This window comes from Amphiura filiformis, chromosome 17 (genome assembly GCF_039555335.1).
Source record: "Amphiura filiformis chromosome 17, Afil_fr2py, whole genome shotgun sequence".
NCBI classification, from domain to species: Eukaryota; Metazoa; Echinodermata; class Ophiuroidea; order Amphilepidida; family Amphiuridae; genus Amphiura; species Amphiura filiformis.
The window spans coordinates 35,125,234-35,135,006 of record NC_092644.1 but is presented as its reverse complement, the minus strand read 5'-3'; the positions used below and the strand labels follow the sequence as shown (position 1 = coordinate 35,135,006).

Sequence of the window (9,773 nt, the reverse complement as noted above, 5' to 3'; positions counted from 1 at the left end):
TAAATATCTTGTCAAATAGGGGGCCTACTGGTTTGGTAATATTTTTTAATAAATTTTAGAAATAATTTTGTTCATGTTTTTAACACATTTTCATAAATTCTTATCAAATAATTTCAATACATTTTAGAAAATGCCACTCGTCCAAACAGAAATTTATATAAAATTTCTTTAATCTGTGAGTGATGTGTGTCTGTGACAAGAAGTATTATTTCACTGTAATACCAAATAAAAACATTACCCTTCCCATCGAACTTTACTGCCTAGGAGTAATGGTGAATAATAATTAGTGTAAGATTTTTAAATGTCCAAAGTAAAATATTATAATACGATATGCAATTTTTCTTGGTAAATTATGTTAAGATGCATTTAGAGGGAGGGTAAAGTCCACTTTTTACATCAAAGCCAACTTCCACGCAAAATGAGGTCTACATTTCCAAAAATCTAAATGCCTGGATGTAATTAATTATTGCTGCCCACCTATTAAATTATTTTCCCTAATTTGATGGCAAAAATAAATTAAATTGCCTACCCAGTAAATTATCCTTATTTACCTCCCTGAACTTTTTGCTGCACTTAATTTTTTGCCACAAATAGCTTACCGTAGAAAACGTAACACCATGTTATGTAATATGTGGATGACTTTTTCAAAGTAACGTACACTTCAAGTCCATGTTTTTAAAATTAGCAGGGTAGGGGAAATCAGTTTTTATTGCAAATGTCACTAATAATGTAAAATATTGAAATAAACCTAAACAATATATAAATAAGTTATTCATTTTTATGGATTAATTGGTAGTTACCAATCTTAAGAGGAAATAGGTACGGATGACAGCAAATTATGAGATCATGAACTGCACTATGGATGGATGGTTTTACTATAGCTGTTTTGTGTGTTTTCACATTCCCTGTGATCTGTGTTTACGTAGAACTTGCTAAATTTACAAGAGTTGAGCCATCATTAGTCATCAAAGCAGGAGTGCCGGAACGCGGAAGAACCATAAAAAGAGTAGATTTAGGTCACGGTCTTTCGGTTCTGTTAACAGGTATTTTCAATTTATTTTGAAACATGAAAAATCGGCCAGTATAAATTTATCAACTGACTGTAAAATGTTTGTACTTGGTAGCTTTTTCATTTGATTTGATTGGAAATGGAAGCTCACTCAATTTACATGTATATTATATTGTCAATTTACATGTAACTTACATTGTAAGGTATTTCCGTCGTCAGCTGATTCGACTTGGACTTAACACGTACTCCGCGTCGTGATCAGCCTTGCGTTGCAGACATCGCAGAGAATGATGCGTTTTGTGTGTGTCAATGTTCTTTTTGCGCACCGGCGATAGCTAGCCTAGGGCCACAAAATAAAGAAAACATGTCAATGCTTGTTTCAAGAGCGCATTAGCCTAGCATGCTAGGTGACTGTACCACTTGATAATACAAACCAAATCTTGCCAGCGGCAGCGTGCTTCCACTGCCAGGCACTGATAACTGTCCGGGACCCCTTAATTGCTTAAAGCCTGAAGGTATATCCAGTCTGGACGCATCACATGTACACTTCCAGCTAAATACAGTCGATGTACTTTGTCGGAGGATGGCCTCAGTCGGCCTGTCACTTTCAGCTTCCTGAGAACACTCTTGTGTACACATGTATGCATAACTTACAAAACCACAAACTCACTACTTCAACTTGCACTACTCACAAAATAAAACAAATATTAATTATTACCGATCCTGCAGAATAACTTGCATTAATCATCAATTTCTGTATGGAATCCTGTTGCTGAGAATCCCAAATTTCACCAAAAAATGTCAGATACGCTTCATTAATCACAGGTGTGGCGCTGACTCTCTTGCTTTTGCAGAAAAGCAAAGCCTCATGGCACCGACCGGGGCGTGACATCATGGACGTGTGCAAAAGTTCCGACGGGCGCCATATAACCCGTTTTGTGATTGGTTGCAGAAACCATTCATTGCGATCGTAAGGCTATCATGACAGTCGTTGGCCTGATAGGTATACATGTACTAGTCTCAGGCCTCAGGCCCAAAAAACACAAAATCAAATTTAAAAATAAATATGAAGGAGTTGGGGACTGTGGTTTAAAAATTGATTTGTTCGTTTGAGGGCAATTCCGTAATTATGTCAACCAAATGGATAAAATTTGATTAAAAGTTTTATGTCATGATGAAGTTAAAAGCATCTAGTTTCATGAAATAATATGGAATCTTACCAAACATTCATGTTTTGTCATATATGCGAGGTCATAATGACACCCGTGTCAAAATACACATTTTTAAGGGAAAAAAATACACATTTGTATTCACTCTGTAAAAGAAAATCAAACTAAACATGGACATTCAATCTGGAGTTATTTTAAAAGTCATTGCATATAATGCAAATAAATCCAACATGAATAATTTGTTTGCAATGGACATGTCACATGATTTATATAATTATATTAGTCTTTATAAATTGGACTTTTCCAATTGATGATATGAATCTACCTCGAGATAAATCGTATATAGTTTTTGTGACTCAAAATGAAATTTCCATGCAAATGCATGTGCAAAAAGAGTGATTTTCCTCTTGTAGGCCTATATTCGAGTCAGATGACAGCTGAAAATTCCTCACTTTGTGTTTGAAAACAAGTGAAAACAGCAATTTTTCAAGGGCCTTTTCTCTTGAAAAATAATTTTAAAATAATCGGAAAAGCAAGAAACATAGAGTTATAAAATCAGCATTTCACATGAAAAGATGATCAGATGAGTGAAAAGTGAGAATTTGAGAAATGAGGGAATTTTCTCAGAAAAATTCATCACATTTTTTTGAGAAATTCGCCATATTGAATAAATGCAGAATTGTGTCATGCAGTGAACAGTGTCAAATGAGCTTGAAAATGCATGATATGCTGCCGTAAAATACCGTCAAACGAAGCGTACATCATGAACTGTACGATACACGACTGTTTCAAAAACTTTGCCCCCTTAAAAGGTACATGTATGTTATACACGTTGAAAACATGTTTCTTGTTGCAAAAGTTTAATTTGATAAACTAGCAATTTTAAAACCTTCTATAGCTCGGATGGTCTAAAAAATTTTACAAAAATCAATTCTGAATCGCGTATCTCAGGTATCTGTCATCCAGCGCAAATCACGGCGTGAATCGATCCGGTGATTCACATCCAAATTGTGCCCCTGGCTTATACCTGAGTGGTTACTGTATATCTGATGGAAATGTTACAATTATGGCTCACAACTCTCCATGACCCTTGATTGGTTTGTAGTTCGCAAAATGAAGGCTGATTTATCTGATGCCTTCATCAGGAAAATAATCACAGAATATGGCGAAAAATTACGGTACTTTTACAAGGCAAAAAGCAACTTTTCCAGGCATTGTTGACATGGTGTCGCACCTTAAAAAAGTTTCCTATATTACTAAGACCTAATTTTTGAGATGGTTTATATACAGGCTGAGTCAAAAAGAAGTAAACTCATGTTTGAGGGGCTGTAACTCAAGATCTGTATTTAGGAATCTGCTAAAAATGAAAATACAACTGGAAATAGCAAATTCTACACTGTAGAATTGTTGCAATTGCTCACAGCAAACTCATACTCATTTGAATACAACCACCCAAATTTGTAGCTGCACACGGTTTCACTTCCCAAGTAGGGGCCTACCTATTATATTAATTGGTAAGGCGCAATAAAGTTCCTGTAACGTAAAGTAATGCAAATAAAGTAACGTAAAGTAATGCAAATAAAGTTCTGTGGCAGGTGTTATAAAATTCTAGAGATAATCTAATGATACAGATGGACAAATGATATTATATAACAACAAGCTATTCAGTTTATTCACGGTCAATATGCATCGTGTGTGCTCCGGTAGGTAAGTGGTGGTGTTGCGGTGTGTTGCATTATCAGCTGTTATTGTAATGTTGCCACACAAATAGCAGTGTACTAGATTTAGGATTAAGGATATTACATCCCTTCCTCCTTTGATTGTTCAAGAGTTTGCATCATGCAGAATAAAATTGATATTACAATGAATGTAACAAATTGTGCTCTGGTATGAATTTGTATGAGTCCGGGTGTTTTTGTTCTGCAAGTAAGTCACATGACTTTTATGGAGTATAACTTGAACGTTTATGGCTTGTTGTAACAACAAGAACTAGCATGATCAACATGCATAACTTTAAGTCTGTAAGTGTAACAAGTTGCTTAATATAGCAGCATCTAGGCTAATTTCAAACTTTGTTCAAAAAGCGATGTAATTACAAGATACATCTGTGGTAACTTTCAACACAAACTTTGTTCAAAAAGCGATGTAATTACAAGATCACATCTATAGTACCGTAACTTTCAACACAGAAAATGTTGCCTTCAAATACTTGCACAACATAATGTCTGTTCATGTTCATGCAATGTCATGTTTTTATGCAAGGTTTGTAGTGTTAACTACATGTACACCAGTTATGTAATATAATCATTCAAATGCACTGGTGGATTTCTGTTGCGTCTTGGGCGGAAGTTACCTTGCGCATGTGCAGGCATGTCGTTTTGTACATGTGCATTTTCATCATTTGTTTCATCCTCTTTTGTTTCATCGTCTCCACTCATGTATTGTTCTTCCTCTCTCCCGTATGCATCTCTTTCCTCTTTTTGTAATTTCTTGAGTTGGGACACATTTCTTGTCATTATGTGATTATCTCTTTGTACAGTGACCTGTGAGCCTTTCTTTTTTATGACAGTGTATGGTAGCTCACAGTATGGCGTCACTAATTTGCCTGTGCTGTCTCCGTTCTTGACGAGAACTGTGTCCCCTACTATGATGTCACTGTATTTTGCATGACGTCTGGCGTCGGCATATGCCTTTTGGTGTGACTTTGTATACATGTCACTGGTTTTGATTTTCTCTTCAAGTTGTTTTCTGTTGACTGGTTTTTGGGGCATTTGGGGCAATGTGGTACGGAGGCTGCGTGCATATAGTGCTTCTGCTGGTGCAACTGTTGTGGAGGAGTGAGGAGTTGCTCTGTAACTGCGTAAGAATGTCCACAGTTCTTGACGCCATGGCTTGCTTTCGGCTTGTGCAGTTCTGACTGCTTTTTTAATTGTTCGCATAAAGCGCTCAACTTCACCATTTGCCTCGGGCCATCTGGGAGTGATTCTGTGATGGTAGAAGTTGAGGTAGTTTGCAAATTTTGCAAACTCTTCTGATTGAAATGGGGACCCATTATCTGTCTTCACCACTTCTGGTATTCCATGTTCTGAGAATATCTTGTCCAGAAGGGGAATGGTGCTTTTTGCAGAGGTTGATGTCAATATTTCAATTGCTGGGTATCTGGAATAATCATCCATTACCACAAGAATATAATGTCCTGATGGGAAGGGTCCGCAAAAGTCTACACTCACTCTCTGCCAAGGATAATCAGGGAGTTCAGTCATTTGCAGAGGTTCTCTGTTATGTGCTGTTGTTGAGGCTTGGCATGGTATGCATTTCTTTACTGCTGCTTCTGTTTTCTGGTTTATCTGTGGAAACCATGTTTTGCTGCTTGTAACAGTGCTTTCGTCTTTGTGACTCCTTGATGTCCCCTGTGGGCTAGATCTATAACCTGACTTTGCAGGCTTGTGGGAATGATAATGCAATTGTCTTTCAAGACAATGTTATCAGGTGTCACAGTGATTTCATGTCTGACTGACCACAGTGATGTGTGTTTATCTTTGATCTTGTGCCATTGGTTACTCTTATAGCACTGTATCACATCCTGAAGTGCCTCATCTGTTGATGTTTCTTGCTTAATGAGGTCATGGGTCATTGCTTTGGGTGTTGCATTGGTGGCGATGAAACTGACAAATTCATCTGCATAATTGTCTCTTTGTGATGGTTGTTGTGTTGGATGACGTGACATAAAGTCAGCTGGGTTACTCTTCCCAGGTTTGTACTGTACCTCCAAGTCAAAACCTTGAAGTTTGAGTTGCCAGCTTTGTATTCTGCTGGAAGCTTTTGATGTAGGTTTATTGAAGATGGGCAATAGTGGTCTGTGGTCAGTGTAAACAGTGAATTGTTTGCCCAGGACATATAGACGGAAGCGTTCAACCGCCCACGATATAGCCAGTGCTTCCCTCTCTATCTGACTGTACCTTTGTTCAGTATCTAGAAGGGATCTGCTTGCATAGCATACATTACGTCGTATACCAAATTGATTGACTTGTGTCAAAATGGCACCGAGCCCAACTGGACTAGCATCAACCCATAGCTCTACAGACTGCCGAGGATCATAAAATGCCATGACCCTGTCACTGGACAGGGAGTCTCTGAGCTGAGAAAGGGCGTGTTCCTGACGGTCGGTCCATTCGAATGTTTTCCCCTTATGTATGAGTTCTCTAAGTGGTTGTGTGATTGTGGCAAGGTTAGGGATGAACCTGGAGGAATATGTTACCATGCCAAGGAGGCTGCTTATTTCAGCTGCGCTTTGTGGGCGTGGTGCATTCTGGATAGCCTCAACTTTCTTTGGATCAGGAGAGACTCCGTCTGCACTGGAGACGAGACCGAAGAATTCAAGCTTAGTTTTGTTGAATTCACATTTGTCTCTGTTAAGTGTGAGCCCTGTATCATTCACTCTCTGTAGTAGGGATGTCAGCCTTGTGTCATGCTCCAACTGTGTGTGTCCATACACAAGAATATCATCGGATACATTAAGGACTCCAGGTATGCCTTCTAATGCCTGTCTTATTGTGTTTTGGAACACTTCAGCGGCACTGCTAATGCCAAAGTTTAAGCGTTTGTATCGTTTCAGGCCCATGTGCGTTGCAAATGTTGTAATGTACCGGCTCTCTTGTTCGAGCTCTAGCTGGTGGTAACCTGACTTTAAATCAAGTTTGGAGAAGATTCTTGCACCACCAAGCTCAGCAGTTATTTCATCTATAGTTGGTGTGTCATGGCGTTCACGCATAATGGCTTTGTTTGCACAACGCATGTCAACACATAAGCGAATATCATGTGGGTCATGTGGTTTTGGTACCACAACCAATGGGGATACCCATGGGGTGGGGCCTGTGGCTGGTCTCGATGATGTCGTTTTCTTCTAGTTCTTTGAGTTTTGCCTCTATCTTTTGCCTTAGCTGAAATGGTGTCTTTCTGTATCTCTGTGCAACAGGTGGGACAGATTTGTCTATGTGTAGGGCTACCTGTGTATCTTTCAATTTACCAATACCGTTAAACACATTGGGATATTTCTCCAGTATGCTGTTCTGATCAGTTGATAATTTGTTGACTTGTTGTTCTGTTATGTTCATTTTGACCAAATCAAGGTCTTCCGATGTTGCAGCGTGACAACAAGTTGTCAGCCTCACCCTTCACCACATACACATCTGCCACAGTGAGTTTTGTATCAGTTTCTATTACTGCTATGAATTTGCCTATTATCGGCAATGGCTGCTTTGTAAAATATGGTCTGAGGGTGATGTCGGGCTTGACAAGGTGTATTTTCTGACTTTTGGGTCTAGCATCTTGGATTTGTTTAAAACAGCTTGTTCCGATCAAATTTTGCGGACTGCCTGTGTCCACACATACTTTGGTGGTTATATTTGCTATTTTGATTGTAGCTATGGATGTTTTGCTGTTACCTGTTGCATTCACTGTTGTGGTTTGTTTTGCATTTGTTTTGTATTCATCTTGCGTTGCATTTTTTCCACTGTTTGTGTTCTGATCATCTACATGCATACCGCTTACCAGTTCATTTCCAGTGTGTGTGTTCTCAGTACTTGCTGTTTGTTCCACTGCAAATACATAGTCCTCATTGTTAGCATTGTTACTACTACCAGGACATGTGCATGTACATGTATTATCAACTTGTTTGACTGATTTCACGTTACCTGCTTCCGATTTCCTATTGTTCCCCTGTGTGTGTGTCTTGCTTCGGCTCCGGCATACCTTCGCAAAGTGATTCAGTTTTCCACAAAATGAGCACTCTTTGCCTTCTGCTGGGCATTGATTCTTGTGGGGATATTCTCCTCCACACAAGTAGCATGTTCGTGAATTTCTCCTGTATGTGTTCTGTTTGTACTGGTTGGTTTGTCTATGCCCGATACTAGGGCCTGAGGTCATTTTGTTTATTGCAGTGGCAGTGGGAGTTGGGTTAATGTCCTCTAAAGCGTGCGGTTGTGATCTCAAGGGAGTGTGCCAGCTCTAAGAGCTTATCCAAGGTGCGTTCTTTTTCCATGGCTTTCCTGCGAAATGTGGCTGAAGAACAGCCCTTGAGTAATTGAATGCATATTTCACGATTCACGTCTGTGAATTTGCAACGTATTGCCAGTTGCCGTAGTCTAGTAACATAGTCAGACACGGATTCATTAGATTCCTGTTTAGAGTCTTGGAACTTTATGGTGTCATAAAATATGTTTTGTTTCGGTGTAAAGTGTGTGGTAAGTGCTGTAACTGCCGCATTGAAATCATCCTCTGCCCCTGTGTTTGGCAGAGTGTCAAATACATCATGGAGGTCTGCCCCTCCAAAATGTAGTAGAAGTGCACGCTTGCGTTTGTCTGTGGTGATATCAAACCCCACCATGGCCGAGTTGAAACGGGAAAGCCACCGCTCCCATCGTATGGAAGTAGAAGAAGTGTCACCGTGTGGATCAAATGGCGAGATCTGAGGCATCGCCATCGCCATTGTGGTAGTGTTGTATACAATTCAATGTTATGAGCACGATCTATGCGTCAGATAATCGATGACATGAATGATAACAGTTTATACCGATCAGTTAATGTATTGAGAGTTTGTCAAATATCGGGTTGAAAACACTGATATTCAGATATAATTCTTACGAGTTTCTGCCTTGCACTGGTCCAGTGGATGCCTGAATGTTTCTCCTTCGTCGCCAGTATAAAATTCTAGAGATAATCTAATGATACAGATGGACAAATGATATTATATAACAACAAGCTATTCAGTTTATTCACGGTCAATATGCATCGTGTGTGCTCCGGTAGGTAAGTGGTGGTGTTGCCGGTGTGTTGCATTATCAGCTGTTATTGTAATGTTGCCACACAAATAGCAGTGTACTAGATTTAGGATTAAGGATATTACAGGTGTGGTTTCGATCAATAATTCCTACATGTTAAAGGGCTCTTTTCAATATGAATTTTACCTCATTGCACTACATTATTATAATAAAATGGGCCAAATGACAACATATGGCACCACAATTTACCGCATGGGAACGCATGTTTCTGTCGACAAAGTATCATGAAACTAAGAATCCCACTGAAGTTCAGTCCAATTTCCTACAGCTAACTGGGTTTCATGTAAGGGAGCAGTATATAAGAATGTGAACAAGCTCAATGTGCATGTTAAGGAAAAGACAGCAGGAAGCTTCAGGCAGACCAAAAACTGCTAGATTACAAGTGAACATTGCTAGAGTTAGACCTGCGTTTCAGCAAGACCAAAGATCAGCTCAATCCTTTACCCAACATTCCCCAATCAAGCTTCTGCCAGATCGGTCGTAAAGACATGAATTGGTATCCCTACAAACTATAGTACCGTCACTGTCGTCATGGACTTTGTTGAATATTAATGAAAAGCAAAAGTTGTCTTTTCAACAATAAATCCTGTTAGCACTTTGCTGATTCGTCGAAATTGAAATGGATGAAAATCAATCAGCCATGTGCAGCTACAAAAATGGGTGGTTGTATTTAAATTTTATTTAGACCTAAAATTTGCTCTTTCCAGTGGTATTTTTATTTTCAGCAGATTCCTTGCAGATCTCAAGTTACAGCCC

At 39.1% G+C, this 9,773-nt stretch overlaps 1 protein-coding gene across 3 annotated transcripts in view; it reads left to right on the top strand.

Moving 5' to 3' along the window:
* The first annotated feature begins 881 nt into the window (after positions 1 to 881).
* The window catches only part of LOC140137702 (NF-kappa-B inhibitor-interacting Ras-like protein 2), a 30,967-nt gene continuing 22,075 nt past the window's right edge, over positions 882 to 9,773 (top strand). For all 3 annotated transcript variants that reach the window (XM_072159460.1, XM_072159458.1, XM_072159459.1), the window contains exon 1: positions 882 to 1,043. The gene's annotated coding sequence lies outside the window, so the exon portion shown is untranslated. The remainder of the gene's footprint in view (positions 1,044 to 9,773) is intronic.